Here is a 26,296-nt window from a genome sequence, read left to right as displayed (position 1 = left end):
TCAATATTAACACATTACAACAGAGATGAAGAAAATTTTCTAAAATTCTCTAGAAGATAACATAGAAGTCTAGGCGTCTACAGGGCTTATGACCTGTCCTGAACTAAAAGTTTCAGCTTTTTAACTTCACAAACATCAACGGATGAAAGAATTGAAGGAATATAGATGTTACATTTACATTTTTTTTACATTTTTTTTTTTTGCACCACAACAGGCCAGGAGGCCTAATTACAGTGGTGAATTACATCACAGAGCACCCAGGCTTGAGAAAAATCACATTTTAATTTTTGTGTTCTCACCGGGAATCGAACCCGGAACCTCCCGTGCGTGAGTCAAGCGTCTTGACCACTACACTACGGAGGCCGCCGAGATGTTCAAATATGGGCAGAATGGTGAATGTAAACCAAACGTTGACAGGTCATGAGCCCTGTAGATGGGTAGACTTCTATATTTCCTTCTCTTAAATGTTCTTCTTCTCTGTTGTAATATGTTATTATATTAACTATTCAATTTCGATTATTATTACCTGCATGTTTTCTAATTTATATTTATATTGAATTTTTTGATGTTATTATTTTTCTTTGAATTTATTAAGCATCATTTAATGAAATAAATAAAAAAACACTTGTAAAAAAGAAGGTCCTTCCTAAACACAGGACTTTCCTGGCTAGTCTGGACCTGAAACAAAGAAACTCTGTACATTTTAAAACTGTGAAATACATAAATAAATAAATTTAAAAAATTAAATAAATCAAGTTACGGTGAAAGGATTGTTATTAGGTGGGTACTACGTTTGACAATTTCAACACTGAGGGTTAGCAACACTACTTCCTTTTGATGGGAAAGGACTTTGTGGGTGTGATCTTTGATCTGTGAGTCAGCGAGACGAGCCACAGAACTGGTGTTCCTGATTTATCCACCTAGCATCTAACGCACACACAGAACTGAATTTTTCATCTGTCAGATGGACTGAACCTATACAAACAAAGAATGTTGTATGGTGTTCAAATTGGAGCATACATAATGTAATATAATATATGTATATACAAACAAACAGACGAGACCAAAAAAAAACACTGTCCCCCTTTGCGGCATGAATAAGTAAACAAGAGTCAAGTGGTTTTAGAGGAATGAGACGAGACACGAGACATGAAGAGAATGTACAGGATAGGGGATGGTATGAAACAGGGATGGCAAGAATAGGGAAATATCACGTTTTTTTTCTTCGCATTTTAAAAGTAATAAGTCCAGTAGACTTAATTCTCGCAAAAACGGTAATTGCATTTGCCACGCCCCTAATACGTCACGATTCACGTTCAATTTCAACTTTGTTTCAAACCATTCGAATTTTTTTTAAATCATCGTCACGAATCTTGTCGTCATACCTAAACATGTCACGTTTTTCTAGTGACATATTTTTTTCATATTTTCTTTTTTGTTATATATGTATAATAAAACATATCTCTAAAGTATCCATATTGATTTTGAAAATAAAATTAATTATTCTAAATTCAACAATGTTTTGTGTACGTCCAATGCTTGCAGACTGGCTGGATTTTCTTCCTCGGGAGTTGTTTGTATTTAAATTTGTTGCAACGGAGAGGGAAAACACTTTTCAGAAGGGAATGTGGGAGTCAAAGTCAACGGATGGAAGAGTTGGGGAAATGTCGATGTTCAAATATAGGCAAAATAGTGAATGTTACACAGTGTGTAATGTAGCCACTTAAACCAGCCAGTACAGGTCATAAGGCCTATAAATGCCTAGACTTCCATATATATATATATATATAGTTGGATAATTTATATAGCGCCATTTTTGTGAAAATCACCTCAAGGGCGCTGTACAATTAATAAATATCCCAGTACGTCTTGCAGCTACAGAGCGCATGGACGGTTGGGATTCTAGTTCCTCGTTTTCAATTAAGATCAATAAAAAATTATAACAGGTAGGAGCTAGATTACAGGACGTCTTGCAGCTACAGAGCGCATAGACAGTTAGAAATTTAGCCCCCATTTACACATTTTAAAAATTGACAAATAAATTTAGTGTATTAATGATACTAAAAAAAAATAAAATAATATGAATAATAAAAAGGTTCCATATTCCCTTATTTAAGGTATTTTCCATCCCTGTTGTAATTTGTTAATCTTAATGACTCCCGAGGGGGTAAAATCCAGTCTTTTGTCTACGAACATTTGGACAAACTCAAATATTGCACTAATTCTTCTATCTTTTGATGTTTTTGAATCAATAAAGGTGCTCATTGACACGTTTTGACCTCAATTTGTTCATCATTTTCAGTGGATTTTCTTTTCGGTCGCTGGTCAACCCTGAAGAAAGTAGGTGTAGAGATCACAGCGCACAACCAAATTGGTTCGCTCTTTATTCTATACTGCGAGTCATTCTTTTTCACATGTCGCGTGAACAGATTTACGGAATGGTACAGCGGAGACTATGCTACCCTGGCCATATTGAAATAGGATCCGCCATGGAGCGAGGGCAATTCTCTCGCAATAGTGAGGGCGCGGCAAATGGCAGATTTTAATTTCGATCTGTATCTAAATTTATTTCAACAGAGTGTGAAAATATTGAAGAGAAGGGAATATGAAAGTCTACGCATTTACAGGGCTTATGACTTGTCATTGGCTCGGCGATCCAGAATGACTCCACTGTGACGATTGAGCCTTAGTTACGACGTCATATCCGTAAACCCATGTTTCGTCACCTGTTATAACACGTTTCAGTAATTCTGCATCGTCGTTGACTTTATTTAGTGACACCTGCTCAGCTTCCATTCGCCGCTGTTTTTGTTCGAAATTAAAAAAAATTGGAACATATTTTGCCGCCACGCTTTTCATACCCAAAACATTCGAAAAAAGTTCATGGCATGAGCCAATCGATATGCCAACATAATCAGCGAATTCTCTGATCGATCGTTCATTATAGCGTAATTCGAAGCCGTCTCTAAATCTTGCAAAACAGATCTCAATTATACTACTGGACACCGCAAACTTAGCATTCTCCATTGAGTTAGTGAAGCACAATTACAAATCTCACGATTCTTTTTCAAAGTTACTTTGTTTTACTAACTGAGATGTATATGTTCCAATCACCGGGAATTGCCATTGTCACTATGGTTGAATCGTCTGCGTAGCATGTGATGTAAACGACCTTATCTCCCTTAGTTCTAGATTTATCTCTTCTTTAAAGCGTTTTTACATACTTATTTTTTTTTGCACCACAGTGAATTACAGCACACAACTACCGGGCTTGAAAAAAACTCATTGTTTAAAAAAATATATATATTATTTAAGTCCCGAATTGAGTTGTAGCAACACCTGGGAATGTATTCAAAAACAGTTTTTTTTAAAAAAATGGACAAACAGAACGCGCAACGTATCACGTCTTAAAAACACAAAATGCCTAAAGCTAGGGTTTCCTAGGACTGCGGTGCCCGTATCTTAACGGCCGTAGTGAACGGTGATGTGGTGGACAGCCGTCGTAACGGTGACTAGAGAGTGGTTTCCTAGGAAAACGGTGTTAATAAATGCTATCAAAACCGTTTTCCTAGGAAACCACTATCTAGTCACAGTTACGACGGCTGTCCACCGCATCAGCGTTCACTACGGCCGTTAAGATACGGGCACCGCTGTCCTACGAAACCCTAGCTTAACCGGGTACTTTGTTTCGTTTTTTTTCTCTCCTACGTTCATAAATGTGTGGGGTTCATTGTCCATGATCGATGACACACACGTGCTAAATAATTTCAGCTGTAATATGGAGTCATGATTTATAGAAGCAAGTCAGCGTTTTCTATTGAATTCAATTCATTACATTCAGCGAAACGAGAGATCAAAGTCTTGCAGTACATTAACATGGAGATATGAAGAACAAAGGAACGTGGCCTATAAAGAGACCACAGGGCGCAGTCAAGTCAGTCAGTCACTCAGTTCCAGCATGTAGTTCAAGTGCAGTCGCTTCAACTCATCACCGCCGCTACGCTTGCGCTCCACAACCAAGTGCTGCATGTTATTCGCTACGTAATAAATACGCATTAAACAGCAACGTGTCGTCTGTTAATCGTCAACTGGGGTAGGAGCTCCAACCCTCAACCGCATAATCCTACAAATGTATTTTCCGGCTACATTCATCTTATTTGTTTTGAGATTTAATTTCACAAACATGGGATGAGAAACGAAACAAAAATAATAAGAAAATCGTCGAGAATTTTCCGGAAAAGATTTGCATAAAGATAAACAACGCGAGAAAAACAAATAGAAAGAATGAAAGAATTACGGTAATGCTATTATTAACGCTGTACGGATAAACTCACAAATCAAAATATTATAAGAAAAATGTAAAGTAGGATTCATAAAAGTGGTGTCAAGTCTGAGAAGAGAAATGGAAAGGAAATAAAAAGTGATTATAATTGGGGGAGAGGGTATTTAGTGTTTACCAAATAATAAAAAAAGGCGAGACATTTATTCCATTTTCCAAAAGACAGTGCACGAATGGCAGAGCAGAAACGGAAACAACAAAATGAAAACGATAAGATGGCCCGAGAATTAATTTGTTTATTGAAAATGGCGGCCTCCGTGGTGTATTGGTTAAGACGCTTGACTCACGCACTGAAGGTTCCGGGTTCGATTCCCGGTGAGAACACAAAAAAATAATAATGTAATTTCTCTCAAGCCTGGGTGTTCTGTAATGTAATTCATCACTGTAATTGTGCCTCCTGGCCTGTTGTGGTGCAAAAAAAAAATATAAAAAAATAAATAAAAATAAAAAAATTCCTCTAACGTGAATTACTACGTACCAAAAAGTAAAACAACTTTGACTAAGAGGCATTTCTCTGTGGTAGGTTAAAGGATATTTAATTTACTGGATCTGGGTGTGAATATTTGTATGAAAATTTAACGTATTTTCGAGGGTAATTGAACATGTTTAACAGAAAAATTGTTGTAAGCATATTCTATTTTACATACAGAAAACTTAATTTTACTTTGTAGATAAAATTGAAGACTTCATTCCCCATTACCTATTAAACACTTAACCTCACCCTTAACCATTGGTTTTTCCCTCAATTACGATTAATGTACATGCTATAGTTCATAAGATTATTTTTATTTTCTACTTAAGAACCTTGAATTATATAACTATATAAGGACATTCAATCCAAATAATCTTCACATTCGTTTGAAAATGCCCTAATAAGGCGAAACAATTGTCACGAAGTTTTTATTTTTATATGTTTATATTTGTAAAAACAAAATAAAGTGTTCAGTAGACTCAAATCAGTGTTTGATTTCTAATTATAAGTTTTGATTTTATTGACTTACAACACGAACTACCTACAAATTGGTGGCCTACTATTTTCAACATGAGAATGACAAAATGCGCGCTTGAAGAACTAATAAAATATATGAAAGTGTATTTGTTGAATTACAATCATCATTAATTATAGATAATTAATCATTAGAATAAATAACGTTGGTGTTATTTTAAGTGACGCCTTCGCAATTTTTGGTTGTGCCCACAAATATTTCACGGATGTGGGTAGGTACTTAATTAGTTTTTTGCGAATAATGTGCAACTCACACTAATAAACTAATTTTGCGAGTAAATATTACACCCGTAAATCTGTCCGATCGTATTCGCGAACTGTGATAACAAAACAAAGGGGCGGAAATAATTTCCCTTACTAATACAATAACTAATATTATGGGAATTAAATGGACTGACCATAATTCCTCGCGGGCAAGAGGGGATGGCCATGGTGCAGGAGGGTACAGGACAGGAAAAATATTCAGTAAAATGATCGTCCTACCCCTGTTCACACCCGATTGTGCATAGGGCATATCTAAGGTGTCATAGCTTCATTATGATGTCATAGTTGAAGATAAAGTCTCCCGAGCTTTTACGAAGATACACTACCCATCCCCCCAACCAAGTTTTTATGCAAGTATATCGGTTAGTAGTAAATTTTGAAGACGAATGGAATTCCGACATAACTGTCAGTTTTGAAAACGAACGCTTAGATGTACAGATAATACGGCTAGATTCTACCCGATCAAAGTATAAGAGCATCTAGTCGTAAAATATTGACACTATAAAAAAAAAAATAGTTACTATATTTTTTTCATTTGTTTTACTATCTTCCTGAGTTTGCATGTTCTATTTTTAATACAGAAAACTTAATTTTACTTTTTAAAATTGAAGTTATCAGTTGACTTCACAATTTGATGGAGATTAATTACTTGGATAGGTTTCGATTAAAAAAATTATTGAAATCATCGATAAAAAAAGCATATGTAAATAGCTTTTTTTTAATGAAAAAAATATACTTTTATTATAATTTCTTCATTTTCACTGTCAAAAAAATTAAGTTCTAATAAGAGCACCTTTTTTAAAACTTTTTGATATCTATCGTATTCTTCCAGCAGCCTTTATTGCAATTTAAAATAAAATGCATACGCACACACGGGCCATGCTTTTGAGGGACTTTTTTCTGTGTTTATGTAGTAGTTTTTTTTTGTATTTGTAACCTTTGTATACCTATTGTAAAATGCAAAGAAAAAAATATATGAAATAAAAAAAATAATTTTTAAAGAATAAATAAATAACACATATATTTTCAGTTTTTAAATGTAACAAAAACAACATCTATAATACAACATCTAATAGCCCATTTCGTGACGGGTTGCATTTGCCCTAGCGAATAACGACATTTCGAGCAAGTTAGCGACAAATTGGTACCATTTTAGCTGAAAGCAAAACAGTGTCTTCTTAAACTACAGAATACGTATATAGTAAATTATTTAGTGTGGAGACGACCACACGAGTCTCTCGTACGAGACAGGATCATTTTTCTAGTCCAGTTACTTTGCTTTTAGACCGTGACGAAGAACGGATTAAGTTGTTGTAACTCCTGGGAATGTAAATCAACGTACTGTAAATATTATGTATCTTTTTTGGGTGATACCGTGTATGTTGGATTTGATCCGACGTTTCGGCTACCATTGCAGGAGCCATCTTCAGGGAAAACTGTGTGTTTTATAGAGAAATGTATGTGTTTAAGTACTAGTAATTTGTACCGTGTCACAGTCAGCAGTAGGCACATTTCTAGTTTTGTAGGAAAGAATAATTATACAATGTTTGATTATGTCCAAATGGTTGCAGACTGGCTGGATTTCCTCCCTAGGGAGTTGTTCGTATTTAAATTTATTTCAACAGAGAGGGAAAAAGTTTTCGAGAAGGGAATATGGAAGTCTAGGCATTTACAGATACGTGATAAAGGTTTCAGCTCTTTTACTTCACAAAAGTCAACAGATGGAAGAGTTGAGGAAATGTGGATGTTCAAACATGGGCAGAATGGTGAATGTTACACAGTGTGTAAAGTGGCCACTTAAACCAGCCAATGACAGGTCATAAGCCCTGTAAATGCCTAGACTTCCATATTCCCTTCTCGAAAACTTTTTCCCTCTCTGTTGAAATAAATTTAAATACGAACAACTCCCTAGGGAGGAAATCCAGCCAGTCTGCAACCATTTGGACATAATCAAACATTGTTGAATTACTACCTGGTAAAAGAAGAAGTATAAAAATTGGAAAATTGTTTCCAGGCGTTGCCTAGTAGGTGATTTGGTTCAGCCGGATGAATCTCACCCACGTGATAAAGGTTTCAGCTCTTTTACTTCACAAAAGTCAACAGATGGAAGAGTTGAGGAAATGTGGATGTTCAAACATGGGCAGAATGGTGAATGTTACACAGTGTGTAAAGTGGCCACTTAAACCAGCCAATGACAGGTCATAAGCCCTGTAAATGCCTAGACTTCCATATTCCCTTCTCGAAAACTTTTTCCCTCTCTGTTGAAATAAATTTAAAAAAGAATAATTATGTTTATGTACTAGTAATTTGTACTGTGTCGCAGCCGGCAGTAGGCACATTTCTATTCGTTTTTGTCATATGTAGTGCTGGGAACCATGTTGAATTTAATTTAAGCCCGTCGTCTTTGTTTATATTATTTGGATGTCTGTGTATTTCAATTGCCTCTTTTATTATTCGTGCACTATAATTACTAGGTTTATGTAGAATTTTTGGTTCAAAGGCGAAAAAATGTCCTGTGTCTATAAAGTGTTCCGCTATTGCGGATTTGTCTGGATGCCCAAGTTTACACGCTCTTTTGTGTTCGTCAATTCTCTTCTTTGCTGTGCGCCCTGTTTGTCCAATATACACTTTATCACATCCTTGGCAACTTAGTTTGTACACGGCTTCAGTTTCCAGAGGATTTTTATCTTTTGGGTTTACTAAATGGTCTTTTATTTTTCCCACAGTCCCAAACGTTGTTGCAATATTTTGTTTCTTCAGCACTTTGGCTATTCTGTCAGTTACATTCTGTACATATGGTAAGTATGCAGTTCAACATGGTTCCCAGCACTACATATGACAAAAACGAATAGAAATGTGCCTACTGCCGGCTGCGACACAGTACAAATTACTAGTACATAAACATAATTATTCTTTCCTACAAAACTAGAAATGTGCCTACTGCTGACTGTGACACGGTACAAATTACTAGTACTTAAACACATACATTTCTCTATAAAACACACAGTTTTCCCTGAAGATGGCTCCTGCAATGGTAGCCGAAACGTCGGATCAAATCCAACATACACGGTATCACCCAAAAAAGATACATAATATTGATAACAGTGACCGTGAAAACCTTCGCACCTATTCAACGTATTGTACTTGTTAAATACTTTGTGTTATATGATTTATATTATTTTTAATTTTTAAATGTGGTGTTTATTTTTTGGCCTTAACACAACATCGGGTCACAGTCTAAACCTCGTATATTTCCACTAGCCGTACGCTTCATTTAGACTTCTAGGGATGTGGCCAGAAAGTCATTCATTCGACAAATGGTTATGTCGTACTTCTGTAACCCTCCGTGTTCCTTGTACTCTCTAACCCTTTGCCCCGATACTATGCGGAGAAAAATGCTTACACAGCCGACGGAGTAAGCAGTTCATATAATATATTGCTACAGAGGGACTACTATGCGCGAAACGAATCGAACGTAGATGGTAGCGATCGATCGTTTTAGCGAAAGACCGTTTTCCGAATTCTGTAGGAATACCCGCTAAAGCTAGGGTTTCCTAGGACAGCGGTGCCCGTATCTTGACGGCCGTAGTGAACGGTGATGCGGTGGACAGCCGTCGTAGTGGTGACTAGAGAGTGGTTTTATTTTTTAACGGTGTTATCAACACCATTTTTATAGGAAACCACTCTCTAGTCACCGTTACGACGGCTAACAACCGCATTGATGTTCACTACGGCCGTTAAAATACGGGCACCGCTGTCCTAGGAAACCCGAGCTTAAGCCTATATTAGAGGCTTCTCTGCAGGTAAGAAAGAGAGCAAATAAAAGGATTTTTTTTAAATCAATAGACGGGTTTATTAAACATAAACGCCAAATCTGCCTTTTAAAAAAAATTGTATTACTAACATATTTGTTTACTTTTTTTTTAAAAAATAAATATTTGCGTTCTTATGATTTACCCAAATATTTAATTTTGAGGGCCATTTTCAACGAGTTGTAAATAACTCACTATTAGAAAATGGGAATCAAGTTGGGGTAGAGTAGGATTCGAACCACAGACCTTTGGTCCATGAGTCCAAGACACTAGCCACAGGACCACAACCCGATTCAAATATTTTATTATAATATACAACAATATTTTGAGTTTGTCCAAATTCCTGTAGACAAGGACTGGATGTTTATATTAACATATTGCAACAGAGATGAAGAACATTTAAGAGAAGGTAATATAGAAGTCTAAGCATCTACAGGGCTTATGACCTGTCAATGGCTGGTTTAAGTGGCCACTTTACACACTGTGTAACAACATTCACCATTCTGCCTATATTTGAACATCTATGAACGGTCTAAAAATCGTAATATCATACAAAATATGTTCAAAAGAACATTAAACTATAAACAACAAAATATAAAAATCGCCTACACATCTTATATTACGAACAAGATCAATTCACCTCTTTAAATAGTTCTCAATTACATTTTAAATAGGCTTTTGTGATAAAAAGTGCTCACTTCAAAGCGATTATAAACGCCAATGAGTTCCAATTCAAGCGAAAAATGCTCGCTTGAAAATGATTTTAAATAACTTTTGACAATTACGAAGACGTTATGCTTTACGATCGTCTGTCTTTATCTGCGGAGCGATTACAAAGCCGATTCCTTTAACGTCTCGATATGTACACTCTGGAAGATAGTAAAACAGACGGAAAAAATATAAAAACTAATTATTTTTTTGTAGTGGCAACTTTCATACGCCTAGATACTATAATATTTTAACAGGGCAGAATCTAGCGACATTACTTATTGCATCTAGCCGCTCGTTTCCAAAACTGACAGTTATGTCGGAATTTAATTCGAATTCAAGACTTACTTATTTCTCTCTCATATTTTTAATAGGCTTTTAAGAAACAAAAAGTGCCAACCTCAAAACAATAAAAAAAATATATATCATAATTAAAGGAAAAAAATTCTCAGTGGAAATTTTTTTTTACACTTTTAATGCGCAGATAAACGTATCGAGGGGTTTTAGACCCGTCGGAATAAAATGATGTACTTACATCAAAACTGGATGGTGGGGGTATCGGTACTATACCTTTGTAGTCGATCGGGAGACTTTTATCTTCAACTAGACGTCATACTGAAGCTTTGTCATTTTAGAGCGTAGATATGTGTACCGTGACGTACGCTTCCCCTTGTTTCATTTCGATGTTTCAATCCAAAACTTGAAGGCGGGGGGTCGGTAGTGTATCTTCGTAATCGCTAGAGAGAATTCATTTTCAACTATACCGTCAAGGTGAAGGTACGATTTCTTCATCTTCCCATCATAATCTAGGCCCTGGTCTTGCAATTTCGACACTAGCATCTTGAAAGTATCGGTGGGAAGACCTGATGTCATTCCATGCTCGGGCCTCGGGATACATTATATTTCATTCTAGTCGTGTTAGCGACCATACAGCAATGATAGCGCTTAATGGGGAATTTGATAAATGGTGCGCAAAATTCGAAAACAATACAAATTTAATATGAATTTAATCCGGCCCTGTGGGTCCGGCGTAGAAAGGAGAGAATGTGGAAAGCTTAATGCGCGAAAATCGCGTGAAATTTATTGTCGAAATTAATTTATGAAGGCTTTATCGCCCGCAATGATTATTTCCGCAATTCGCTTTTTTCCGTTATTTATTTTTATGGCGCGAATTCCAGTAAGAAGGATATTAATGGCAGTTCACATCGGACCCCTGGTGCCGACTCTTATTTGTGCGAGCGAAGCGCGGAATGAGGAGCTTCAGCTCCTACGGGAAATTGGATACAAAAAAGGTTTTCGTGCGCGCGGTAAAAATTAGAGCATAAAATAGAGAAATATCACATACTACAAATGATAAGAATATATGATATGGATTTAGAATAATTAATTATGTTTTCAAAATCAATATGTATATTGTGGAGATTCATATTTAATTTCATACAAAAATGTAAAAAATAAATTTAATAAAAATACGTTGCTAGAAAAATGCGACGTGTTTGGCCTTAATTGTTGTAACGACAAGATTCGTGATATTGTTCTGAACAAATTTCAATGGCCAGGAACAAATAAAGATGAATCGTGACGTATTAGGGGCGTGACCAATGGAATGACCGTTTTGCGGGAATCCAAAATTACAAATTTAAAAATATTTTTTATGCTACTAATAATTAGCAAAAAACATATTTTTTACAGGACAGTATTTCTTAGACCTTTATTATTTTTAAAATTAATAGAAAAAACGTGATATTTCCGTATTGTATGGCAAAGTTTCTTGAAAATATACGTTTTTTAAAAAAAATAATTTAAATAAAAAGGAACTATGTCATGAGTACGTCCTAATGTTTGCAGACATGCTGAATATCCTCCCTTGTGAGTTATTTAAATTTGTTGCAACAGAAAAAAAAAACATTTTGAAGAAGAGCATAAGGAAGTCTAGGCATTTACAAGGCTTATAATCTGTCATTGGCTGGTTTCAGTGCCCACTTTACACACTGTGTAACATTCCTCAACTCTCGCATCTGTTGACTTTTGCGAAGTATAAGAGCTGAAACCTTTATCATGTTGCGTTGCGTAGTAGGTGAATTGGTTCAGCGGGATGAATCTCACCCGCATGATAAAGATTTCAGCTCTTTTACTTCGCAAAAGTCAACAGATGGAAGAGTTGAGGAAATGTGGATGTTTGAACATTGACAGAATGGTGAATGTTACACAGTGTGTAAAGTGGCCACTCAAATCAGCCAATGACCGGTCATAAGCCCTGTAAATGCCTAAAATCTCTTAAAAACATGCTTCCCAGATACACACAGATTATTCTACTTGTTCAAGACATGGGGATTTAGATATTAACAAATATTAAAAATGTAATTATAAATATATTTTTATGAAGAAGCGTAGGAGATAATTTCGCAATACATTTGATAAAATAAAGGATCATAAATTTGAACGTAATAAATTATATTTAATATTATGAAACAATAATAACATCAGGAGTGGGAAGAGCATTGCTGATCATATCAAATTCGGATCAAGGCGAAGTTTCACAATTTTCAATGGTCTATTGTGATTGATTTTGTTTTAAAATTTATTGTTACTTCAAATGTGATAAGGTATTCAATAAAAATAAATTAGTCATCGATCGTAATTAATTATTTATAATAATTTCCCTATCCGCACGCCGTGGTGCACGGGGCACGGCATTGGTACTCCAACTGCCGCGTAAAAATAAATAAATATTTACAAAAAGGGAAAATGGAAAAGGAAAAAAAGGATCTGATTCTACAGGGAGGAATCAATACATTTTTGTCTCAAAGGCAGCAATACTATATAAGTCCGAGGATATATACCCTTATTTATTTATATAAACGTTAATTAGACATATTTTTTTAAAAATAAAAACCTTTATTAGCATAAATAAACAATACATTCAGTAAAAAAATGAAACACTTACGATTGAACTTGCCAAAAAGAGTCTGGCTCTTGTGTTTGGCAAGTTTACAAAATAACATAAAAAAGAAACAAAAAATGCAAAACAAAATAATAAAATAAATAAAAAATTAAACAGTTTTAAAAATTGAGAAAATATATGAAATAAAAACACTTAATTTATAAACACAGGCACATATTCAACAAAAATCTTAATTTTCAAAATACAGTTAATGTTAATTATGTTAAGAAGCTTTTTTCAAATTTATCCTTAAATTTTCCGTAATTTATTTCTTGACGTAGATTTTGTGGTAAATTTACTGGTTTAAGTGGCCACTTTACACACTGTGCAACATTTACCATTTTGCCCATGTTTGAACATCCATATTTCTTCTTCCATTTTCCATCTGACTGAATTATTTCACATACTAGGCAACGCCTGAAAACAATTGGTATCGTTACAATATTTGAGTTTGTCCAAATTTTCGTAGACAAAAGACTGGATTTCACCCCCTCGGGAGTCATTAAGATTAACAAATTACAACAGGGATGGAGAATATTATTTAGGTGTTCATGGTATATTTATTATTTACTTTTAAATCTGGAAGTAGGGCACACATGACCATATTATTATGTGTGCATTAAGAATAATAATAAAATTGTAATTATTTTTTATATTATAAAATACATTATTTACTGCCTTAGAACGGGGAAGCTATCCCCAGCTAAGCAATTTGGATGACTCACCAGCAAAAGCAAAAAATGTGTATTTATACTTTTACTACTCAACTAATCTATTGTATAAAAAAATCTAAGGAAATTGCTGTAATAAACATGTAAAAAAAAAAAAAAACAACCTTGTTTTTAACCACTTTTTTTTATCTACCGACCGCTTTCAAAGCTACATAAGCTTCTTTATTATTATTATGTATATAAGCTGTCGACCTCGTGGTGTAACGGGCATCGCGTTTGCCTACCAAGCAAGAGGTTTCGGGTTCGATTCCCGGCATGGTTGATATGAAATATTTATTTAGAAGGGTGTTTTCACACTAAAATATTTCATAGTCCCTGGACTGACGCCTGAAGCGTAAGACTGATCATCTTATCTTCATATAACAAAAAATGATCAAGATACGCTGTGATTGGTGTACCAATGCAGTGTCCTATGCACCATTAGGTGCGGAAAGGAAATGATGATGATGATGATGAATTTTAACTAATGAATTCTATCCTATTTTATATTTTACAGTAATTTCTAGATACTTAATCAAAACATACGGAGCGGAGCTAATATAAAAAATAAGGAATAATTTGAAAAAATATATATTTATAGATGACAACTATGAAGTTTCGCATAAATAAATTGTCTATGTTTTTATGAACGTATGTATGTGTATGCGCATGGATGTATGTACGTGTGTGTGTATGTACATGTGTGTATATATACATATTTATATATTTGTGTATATACTGTATATATGTGTATGTCTGTATGTATATGTATCAAAATGTGTATACGAATAAGTTCATATTGTTTGTCTGTGCTCTATATTAATTTGTTAACTATTATAATATATTAAAATGTAATTGCCTAGCTTGGAACGGGGTATGTACCCTTGTTAGCTGGGCAAAGTGAACATGGAATTGTATTTTGATAAGGATTGTAAATAAATATAAATAAATAAATAAATTATAAGTCAAAATTATTAATTATTTTTTATTCGTGCCGCACCACCCCACCCAATAACTAAGATAAAAGAGATTTTTTGTCACACAACAGCTACTTTAAAATACCTGCGTCTGTTTTTTACAAAACGCAAAGTTTACGCTATTGTTTCTCCCTCAGCTGGCCGTATTGTTTTGCATAGACATTTTGTTTTTTTTAAGCCGACATTTTTCCATATCCGTTTCCTTCCAAGTTTTCCTTCATCTTACTTTTTCTTCCGTTTCCGAGTTATTGTTTCATATCTCCCCCGAGATTAGGGACAGCGGAAAGCCGAAGTTTCCGTACGAGCGATCTATCTATTCGCTAACCAATAATAATACTTCATTTATCAAAAACAAAAAAAGGAAAAAAAAGGATGTCCGATGGCAGTGTTGAACAAGGCCACAAAATTGAAATGCTTTAATAAATTGAAAGTATTAATCCAAATGTCTCTTCATCATTGGAAAATCATAATTTCTCCTCCAGTATAGAATATTACATTTTTAAAAATTATTTAACTTTTTTATTATTATTATTTTATTTATTTTTAAATCATACAACACTAAGTATTTTACAGGCATAATACGTTGAATAACATTCCCAGGAGTTACAACAACTCAATTAGGAACATAAATAATATTAACATTAAAAAATAACACATATTGAGAACAACAAAGAAACAAAGCAAATTTAGCAACTTTATAACTAAATATAGCACAACAATATATAAGCAATATACAATATAATTATTTTTTTTCCGTAAATTTTCAGGAAACTTTGTCGTACAATTTAATGTTATTTAACAATGTTTCGAGTATGTCCAAATGCTTACAGACTGGCTGGATTTTCTCCTTATGTAGTCGTTCATATTTAAATTTTGAGGAAAAAAATTTTCAAACATAGGCAGAATGGTGAATGTTACACAGTGTGTAAAGTGGCCACTTAAACCAGCCAATGACAGGGTTATAAGGCCCTGAAAATGCCTAGACTCCCATATTCCCTTCTCAAACATGTTATGTGTTGCAACAAATTTAAATAATATACTTTTTTTAAGAAATAAAAATCGACTAAATAACTACACTATACTATGAAGAGAAGCGGGGGTAAAAGGGGAAAGAAAGAAGGAGGAGAAAGTAAACACTAAAATATTCAGGAAGTGACATATCGTACGTGTTTTGAATATAAATAAAAAAGGGGCGTCTCTGACATTAGTGGGTAGATTATTCCAATATTGAGCAGCTACTAATTTGAAAAAGGTGACAAAAAAACTAAAGCGGTGAATGGGTATTAAAAGCGTTCTCTCGTTACTAGAACGAAGGGATAGCTCATGCGATGATGGAGGTTGGAAGAGCTGTAAAGAAGTGACAGAACGTGAATGTTTCTTATATGCCTATACTGTTAAATTCTATTAAATGTCATATATTATATAACTCAAACGCAGTTTTTTTTACTTAGGACACCCTTGACGGGGGGCTAAAACACTAGTTAAACAAAAGCCAAACCACGTAGATACAAATAGATGCGAAATAAATATTTATGTACGGCAACTGTATATTCCATTATACACAGATGTCTTACGGCCGCGTTCGACATTCTTTATCCCGGCCGCCTGCGTTTGACAAAGCGGACTGCAGTGGCGACCGACAAGGGGGTCAACAATTGTAGATACTAGGTACTCACCTGTCCTGGCAAAGCGAAATCGTACGACATAAGAACGGAGCTTATTGCACAGAATCGTCCACGTACGAGAGTACGAACCACGAATAGCCGCATTTTAGATAAATCAATGTGCAAGTAATGATTCTCTTTGTGGGATCGCGGACGACATTCGCTATAAAACTTTAATACCAATATATTTATTTTTAATGAGGGTTTATTTATTTATACTTTGACCCGCCTCAGGGCGTATTGAGAATACAGTTCTGTGCGTAAAATATAATCTTGATGTTTGACACGATGGCGATGTCGAATTTAATCAAATAAAATAAACATATTACAGCAGAGATAAAGAACATTTTAGAAAAGGTAATATAGAAGTCTAGGCATCTACAGGGTGTATACCATGTTATTGGCTGTTTAAGTGGCCACTTTACACACTGTGTAACATTCACTTCAATTCTTTCATCTGTTGATGTTTGTGAAGTCAAAGAGCTGAAACCTTTATTTATGTGGGTGAGATTCGTGTAATTGATTTATTTCACCTACATATTGGGCAATGAAAATTTTATTTTTTTAAATTTCAAATGACAGAATGGTGAATGTTTACACTTAAACCAGCCAATGACAGGTCATAAGCCTTGTAGATGCCTAGACTTCTATATTACCTTCTCTAAAATGTTCTTCATCTCTGGTGTCATATGTTAATATCAACAGCTCCCCAAGGAGTTGAATCCAGTTCTTGTCTGCAAAAATTTGCACAAACTCAAAATATTGTTGATAAATCCACCTGGTCCACGAAGATGTATGGAAAATAAAATTTTCAGGCGTTGCCTAGTATGTAGGTGAAATAATTCAATTACACGAATCTCACCCGCATAAATAAAGGTTTTAGCTCTTTGACTTTACAAACATCAACAGATGAAAGAATTGAAGGGATATATAAGTTGAAATATGGGCAGAATGGTGAATGTCAGACAGTGTTTAGAGTGGCCACTTAAACCAGCCTATGACAGGTCATGAGCCCTGTAGATGCCTAGACTTCTATATTACCTTCTCTAAAATGTTCTTCATCTCTGGTGTCATATGTTAATATCAACAGCTCCCCAAGGAGTTGAATCCAGTTCTTGTCTGCAAAAATTTGCACAAACTCAAAATATTGTTGATAAATCCACCTGGTCCACGAAGATGTATGGAAAATAAAATTTTCAGGCGTTGCCTAGTATGTAGGTGAAATAATTCAACTACACGAATCTCACCCGCATAAATAAAGGTTTTAGCTCTTTGACTTTACAAACATCAACAGATGAAAGAATTGAAGGGATATATAAGTTGAAATATGGGCAGAATGGTGAATGTCAGACAGTGTTTAGAGTGGCCACTTAAACCAGCCTATGACAGGTCATGAGCCCTGTAGATGCCTAGACTTCTATATTACCTTATCTAAAATGTTCATCATCTCTGTTGTAATATGTTGATAAAAATACATACTAACGCGAAAGCGTTTCAGAATAGCACCGCTGGAGGAAAAAAATAAAGTGTATAAATAAATATTTTCAAAGGCTTCATCTCTGTTGAAAAAATAATAAATACGTTTGGTCGCCTTGAACAAGTGAACAAGAAACAACTATTTTAAATCTTCAACAATAAAAATCACTTTATTAATTTCCATTAATTTATGTTTGGCTATAAATCTACCCCGAGGCATATTAAACGCAATATGAGAAAATAGAAAATATACAATGGCAACACATACATAAATACGTCACTGAATAAATGAATTGAAGACATCGTTTCAAAAACAGCGAATGTCATTTTTTTCAATTTTTATTTTATTTCAAAATTCGAAGATGTATTATTGGACTTGCTCAGCGACTCAGATCTCCGCCATACACGGAACTCTCATTGATGTTAACAATAACTACCTTTTTTTTAATGTAAAATAAATCTACCCATAACACACACACCACACACACCATTCCATACACCACACTCTAAACAAACAAAACAATAACAACACAATAATAAAAAATATCTATCAATCCTTAAAATAAATCTATCCATAACACACACACACCACACACACCATTCCATACATCACACACACCATTCCATACACCACACTCTAAACAAACAAAACAATAACAACACAATAATAAGAAATATCTATCAATCCTTAAAATAAATTTACCCATAACACACACACCACACACACCATTCCATACATCACACACACCATTCCATACACCACACTCTAAACAAACAAAACAATAACAACACAATAATAAGAAATATCTATCAATCTTTTGAAATATTTTATTATTAAATTTGATTTTTACATTTATATTTAAATTGTTTTCAACTTCTAATAAATGTGTTATATAATTTTTAAGTTTTATTTTTGTTGTTAAATTTTGGGTATTGTATGCGTTTTCAAAAAATAATTAAAACAAAAATGTTTATATTGTAAGTCTTAGTAAAATGCATTTTTTGGTGTATATGTTGGTAAAATAAAATAAGCATCTCAAAAGTCGGAATAATCAGCGCACGAGCATGAGATGATGTATAAATGTGGTGAAAGAAAGAAAAGATAGGAGGTATGACGTCCTTAACTTCCGATTGTAATCGCGGCCCTGAGTCCGTATTATAAAGGGAAGTTGAAATGTATCTTCAATTTTATCTACAAAGTAAAATTAAGTTTTCTGTATGAAAAGCTACCAATTTTTTTTCTAAACATGTGCAATTACATATTTACCGACGAAAATATTCTCACAAATATACACATTATCGTACATAAAGTATAATAAAGTAGACTTTTTTAACCTACTCTCCAAAATTCATCTTAATGTCCCCTTTCGCGTGACAAAAAATAAGTATTTATTCCATCTGCCAGTCTGCAGCACTAATTTTGCACAACACTCTTTCCTCTATCGTTCTTGCTCTAACTATAATGCTTTTTTTTCATCTATTGATATATTTTACATGCCCCTTAATTTATTTAAAAATAAATTAAGACGCATTATTTCTGGCTGCGATACGATCCCACTTACTTATTAATGATGCTCACACTTACACACACCTAAACACTTACTCCCACACTAATACACATGAACACACATCTACACTTACTCTCATCCAAATACACATAAACACACCCTTTTGTTGTAACACAATTTAATAATATGTATGATTCTTATTTAGAAACTTCGCTGGTCTGTCTTTAAACCGTGATTTTTTTAAATGTTATCATATCATTGTCGACTGTTTGTTCCTTTAAATTAAATAAATATCGATGTTATTTTATACCGTTTCGATATGTACCAATGAAGATAGCGTTTGTCATCGTGGCCCAGGGTTGCTATTCTAAACGCTCTCGCGGCCTAAGAAATAGCTTTTATCTCGCGTGTTTACATACAAAATACGCGAGATAAAAATGTTTTCTACTGCCGCGAGAGCGTTTGGAATAGCAGGGCTGGATGGCAACAGCACGCGGGACATACAAGTAGAGGAGACCGCGTAAGTGGGGGACCCATTGTACTTCAAATTCCTATTTTGAAATAGAGCAATCTCTTAATCTGTCTTCATTGGAGAGACGTAGAACTGAGATGGACCTTATATGCATTTTCAAAATACTTAATGCTTTAAGTGATGTCCCATCTCTGTTGCAATCAATTTCTTTTCATGTTCCCAACCGCGTCACCAGAAGTCAAAATCTGCTGTTTATAAAATCTTCTAAGAGCAACTTTGGTTTTTATGCCCCAATGTCCAGAATGTGTAGATTAGTCAATTCATCACACGACTTGGAAATCTTTGGGATAGATCTTCCGGCTTTTCGTAGATCTCTTCGCAACTAAAAAGTGTGGGATGAAGTTGGATTGGCATGGTTTAGCTCGAAGTCTTAGGTCTTTCGTTTTTATGAATATATTGTATATAATTATTGTTTTGCCTTTGTTTGTCTTTGCTAAATAGTTTTATGTTCTTTTTGTTCAGTTTCTTGCATTTATGTTTCTTCATGTAACTGTAGTAATTGGCTTAGGCCTCATAAACGAGTATAATAAATAAAAATAAATAATCAGCTCAGCCACTTGTTTGAAAAATGTTTGATGTGTGATATTTGAGGTTTTTAAAACAAGCTCTTCAATTCAATCGAAATGTCTTTGTTGTCCCAATTCGGCATGGCTATTGTGTTGAGTATTGTACGCACAGCCTCTCTATTTCATATAATATTGTGTTATCAAAGCTAATTTATATTTCGCAATGAAATCCAATATTCGAAGGCAAGCTTTGGAAAATAACATCTAACATATTTTATTAATATATTTAAACCATCAGGTAGAAAATATAAGTACTTAAGTTTTAGCGGACTTTATGCTAAAAACGATTTTTTTTTTTCTTTTTTTTTCCAGTCAACCAAAAAACAGACTAGTCAAAAAGAAGAATCGGTCAAAATTTTTAGTAAAATTTTACAAAATTGGCACAAAAAAAAACAAAAAAGAAAGTAGGCTGAATGCTGTCAATATGCGATCTCTCAGGCGAATGTGTGGTAAAACTAGGCATAATTTTACGATATCCTTACTTTTAAACACACTACGAATCTTAGAAAAATAAGAACATACCAGTGTCCAATATTGTATGAATGAATAGCTGTGGTCAGCATAGCTCGTAAAATCGTAACAGTGATTAAAATTACGGTTGCAATAAGTCACTCAGATACCAAAATAATATTAAAATCCCTAAATTCCACACAAGTCATGGTCAAAAAAGCTTTGTCTTCAAAGGTGTCAAAAATTACAATAATCTCGACAATGAACTAAAAACCATTAAAACAAAAAATCTATTAATAAATTCTTGGTAAATCTGAAGAAATTTTTTGAACAAGTGTAAAAACTGCCTTAAATTTTTATTAGTATGAATGTATTATTATTTTCTGTTTTTCTTTATATATCCTATGTTTTTGTGTTTTTTCTCATGTACTCTTATCTTTATATATATAATTCCTCTGTACGTTTGATGTCAACGTACACCTCCTAAATGGCTTAACTGATTTACGTGCGGTTTTCAGAGAAGTATAGATCTTTGCGCTGTGCGTGTTCGTAGATATTAAAATCTTCAATCGAATATGTAAAAAAGAAGTTAGGAGCATAAATGTTTTATTCATCGATCTACCAGGGTTGCATTTAAGGAGTATGCATTTGCAAAAAAATTGTTTCTTGTTTTTTGTTTTTTGTGTATCTCAATCAGATTCTTTCCTTAAATTCCTTATAATTTCTACCCATTTATTTCTTTTTATTGGATTTTTGGTAAAACTAAAATAATATTAATTTCCATACATTTTTAAAAATCGTATTCCTACACAAGTACACCCCTTTGTTGGTGAGACGACCGGATTTTGACGTTTGCAAAAAGAATGCTATATTTGAAAAAGTATTTATTTTATGTTTTGGAATTCAACCATAAAGTACTTACTTAAATTTAATATTTGAATATTAACTCATTTTAGTTTTGGAATTTAATCACAAGCAAGTACCTAGGTACCTACTTATCAAAAAAAGTATTTTCCCATGGCAAGCCAACGTTCGGGCAGGACAACGTCTGTCGGGTCAGCTAGTATTCAAATAAATAAACGACTATAACAGTGTAAGTCACTCTCTAAGCACAAGAGTTAGTCTCTTTTTTGGAGAGTTACAATTATAACATTTACTAGACGTATAAAAGTAGATTTGTATAGAATAAAAAAAAACAAGCACCATTTATAAAATTTATTACTAAAAAAATAAAAATAATAATAATAATAAAATTAAAAAATATTTTTTTTACTCGACAGTATTTCATAGACCCTTAATGCTCCAAAAATGTATTTAAAAAACGTGATATTTCCCCATTGAAGATAAATCTATTGACTTCCTATACTAATCAGGGCCCCGATCTTGCCTTGATGTCGCTGAATATTTTGTCTGTGCTTATTTGTTTCATCTCTTATATTTGTAATTTCACCTGAATTTTTTTTTTTTTTTTTTTATTTAATTTTTTTTGTTTTCGTAAGAAATTTATTATTGTAAAATAAACATAATAATAAAACAGAGTATTTAAAAAATAAAGCATAATTACAGTTCAACGAAATACATATTAATAGAAAAATGGTAAACAAAAAAATCCCACAAAGGCATGGCCTGTTCGTGGGTATACAAGAAAATGTTAATGAATTTATGTTCCTATAATAAACAATGGACAGTTTTAATATTTTTGTATAACATAAGAAAGTAAAAATAAAATATTTTGTAAAAGATAATATGTTTTTTTTATAGTAATTAAAAAGATATGAAAAATAATTTTAAAAAACACAAAAATATTTCTTATTATAAAAGGGCAACAAAATAAATCATAGAAAAAAAGAGTTCATATCTTTAGTTTGAATCCAGGAAAGTGCAAGTTTTTTAAAAGAAGGAAAATTTTTAAAGTTTGGAATCAATGAAATTTTTGGGCCTATAAAATATGCATGTCTCTGTGCGAGCCTCGTTTTACAATGTGGTATTTCTAACACACGATTCCTTCTTTGATTCAAAATTAATCTAGTTTATCTTCATGGGCAGTGTTCCGTTAGATAATAATATATTAATGAATTAATTACAAAATGTATTAATTTTAAGTAGACAGTGCGTGATTTGTATCAAACACATTCCGTACGCGAGCCATGTAACTATTTGACCTGAGTTAATTAATTTTGTGTTGTTTTTTAGGAAAGCCGTAATTAATCAATACCCAACTGGTTGATTTACATACGAGAAAATACAACATAACGAATTACACGGTATCCCGTTGCGTATCGATTATAATTAAGCGTCCAACTATCAACCGATAGATATACATAGAGAAATGTGTGGCGTTTTACCTATAAGGTGCAAGTTGACTATTGACAACAAGCCAGTAAAAAAAAAAAAAAAAAAATATGGATAACTTATAAAGCGCTATTTTAGTAACTTAATACCTCAAGGGCGCTTTACAAAGTGATTATATAAAGATATAAATTTAATTTTAACTTTTTAATTTAAGAAAAATAATATACTTTTTTATATTACTTTTCAACCACATGCTAAGAATTTATTCAAATGATTTAGAGAACAAGTGGGTTTTAAGTTTCTTCCGAAACATCACTTCACTCTCACAGTTTCGGACTTCTGCTGGGAGAGCATTCCATGCCGAATTTAGTGCGCTGTTTGCGTAGAGGTATAATAACTTTTCCTTTCGACGTAGATGTAGTTGATTTAAGCGTAAAACGTCTGTCAGCTAGTTTATCTGGAATGCAGAGTTCCCTTAGATATTCTGGAGCAGAGTTGTGCAGTGACTTATACATAAGCCAACAGAGTTTGTATTACACCCTCTGTGGAAAACGTAGCCAGTGGAATTCCCGATGTAGTGGAGTGATATGACTGAACTTAGAGATTCCAAAAATAAGTCTCGCTGCGGCATTCAATACTGACTGTAGGCGAGTCATTTTATTCATTGGCAGACCTGCATAGATACCATTACAATAATCGACTCTAGACAATACAAACGCATTTATTAATTGACGGGCGGAATCAACTGGCAAATTTTTGCGTGTGCATTTAATCTGTCTCAGCTGGTAAAAGCAATAACTTATCGTTCTACCAATTTGAGCGTCAAGAGAAAGGTCAGAATTAAGGATGACTCCCAGTAGTTTATCGGTGGGTAAAGCGGTACTCCTTACATCGGTCAGTGCCGTATCCTGAATCAAATTCTGTCATCTGGCTGAAGCCATCCATAGTTGTTCGTTTTAGATGGGTTAAGATGGGTTGAGGGCATGAGGAACGGTTGGACCTCATCATCTTAGGAGAACAACTAGTTTCTGTGACAGATCTAAGGATCTCTTAAAAGATGAAGAAGTAGAGTTTTAGACTGTAGGTAATACTGAATGACTCTAAATGCTCTTCTTAATGCTTGGCAATCGCGATGGGAATCTTCCCCTTCAGGGAGGGTTACCTTTCTTTTTTTTCCTTCAATCCGTCAGCGCTTAGAATCTTCTTGGGTTATCCCCGATCACTGGACTACGCAGTTTTTATCGGGTCATGGTAAATTTAATCAAAAATTATTTGTTTATAATATTATTTACACCCCTTCGTGCTGTTGCGGATATCCTAACCAATCTGAGGCGTATCTTCGTAATCGCACGGGAGGATGAATCTTCAACTATGAAGTCATAATGAAGATATGTCACTTTGGTGCGTAGATATGTGTACCGTGACGTACGCTTCCCCTTGTTCATATCGACGTACCTACCCAAAACTTGGTGGTGGGGGATCGGTAGTGTATCTTCGTAATCGCTCGAGAGAATTTATCTTCAACTATAGCGCCATGGTGAAGGTATGACGTCCTCAGCTTCCCATCAAAATCACGGCCCAGGGGTTTAGTAAACTAAATTGAATGGAATTCAATCGTTCTCCTTTCGTCGTGCGTCATGTCGAAACTCACAACAGTGCCGTAATCGCACGGGAGGATAAATCTTCAACTATGAAGTCATAATGAAGATATGTCACTTTGGTGCGTAGATATGTGTACCGTGACGTACGCTTCCCCTTGTTCATATCGACGTACCTACCCAAAACTTGGTGGTGGGGGATCGGTAGTGTATCTTCGTAATCGCTCGAGAGAATTTATCTTCCACTATAGCGCCATGGTGAAGGTATGACGTCCTTAGCTTCCCATCAAAATCACGGCCCAGGGGTTTAGTAAACTAAATTGAATGGAATTCAATCGTTCTCCTTTCGTCGTGCGTCATGTCGAAACTCTCAACAGTGCCGAGAGATCACTGTCTCTCGTTACAATGTAATATTGAGCAACAGTTCGTGAGGCGTTTTGTATAGGAAATAGGCACAGCGCAACGCCTTGATTTACCGCTGTACCCGTCACAAGTCACAAACATTATGCAGTACTCATAACATTGAATAAAAAAACCACATGGAGGAATGAGATGCATACATTAAATGCATCGTTAGCGTTATAAAATTACAGCCCTTCAAAAAAAGGTGATCCATTCTGCCTATGTTTGAACATCCACATTTCCTCAACTCTTGAATCGACATTGTTGAATTAACTAACTAGTAAAGTATAAAATTGTAAAGTTGTTTTCAGGCGTTGCCTAGTAGGTGAATTGGTTCACCGGGTGAATCTAATCCGCGTGATAAAGGTTTCAGTTCTTTTACTTCACAAAAGTCATCAGATGGAAGAGTTGAGGAAATGTGGATGTTTAAACATAAGCATAATGGTGAATATTACACAGTGCGTAAAGTGGCCCCTTAAACCAGCCAATGACAGGTCATAAGCTCTGTAAATGTCTAGACTTCCATATTCCTATATTCTTCAATACCCTTAAAACTCTCTTATGTTCCCTAGTTCGCCCGCACCTAAAGTATTCCTTTGTTATCTGGTCTCCATATTATGATGTTCACATCAAAAACATTTAATCAGTTCAACATCGATTTTTAAGAAAGATAGGCTGGAGGTTGGGCTTATCCAGAGACCTATATACGTATAATGAGTTAGAAACTAGCTTAAATATAATATCTTCTCTTCAAGACCGTCGAAATAAATCCGACCTTCTAGTCCTATTTAAAATTCTCAACTCACTCTTTGATGCGCCGGAACTACTGAGCTCAATTAAATTAAATATCCCAACTAGAAACCTCAGACAGAACTTACTCTTTCATACCGATAACCATAGAACTAACTATGGTTTTCATTCCCCTATGCCCAGAATTCTAAGATCTGCCAACAAACATTCCAGTCTTGATTTCTTTGATAACAAGTTGTCTTCTTTCGAACGATCACTGAATAAATTAAATTATAATCACCGCTCTCCCGCTTCCACT

The sequence above is a fragment of the Micrasema longulum genome, unplaced genomic scaffold (assembly GCF_059751315.1).
Source record: "Micrasema longulum isolate JH-2025_06_02 unplaced genomic scaffold, ASM5975131v1 h1tg000707l, whole genome shotgun sequence".
NCBI lineage: Eukaryota > Metazoa > Arthropoda > Insecta > Trichoptera > Brachycentridae > Micrasema > Micrasema longulum.
The sequence above is the reverse complement of the archived record's forward strand: the minus strand, read 5'-3'. Positions refer to the sequence as shown.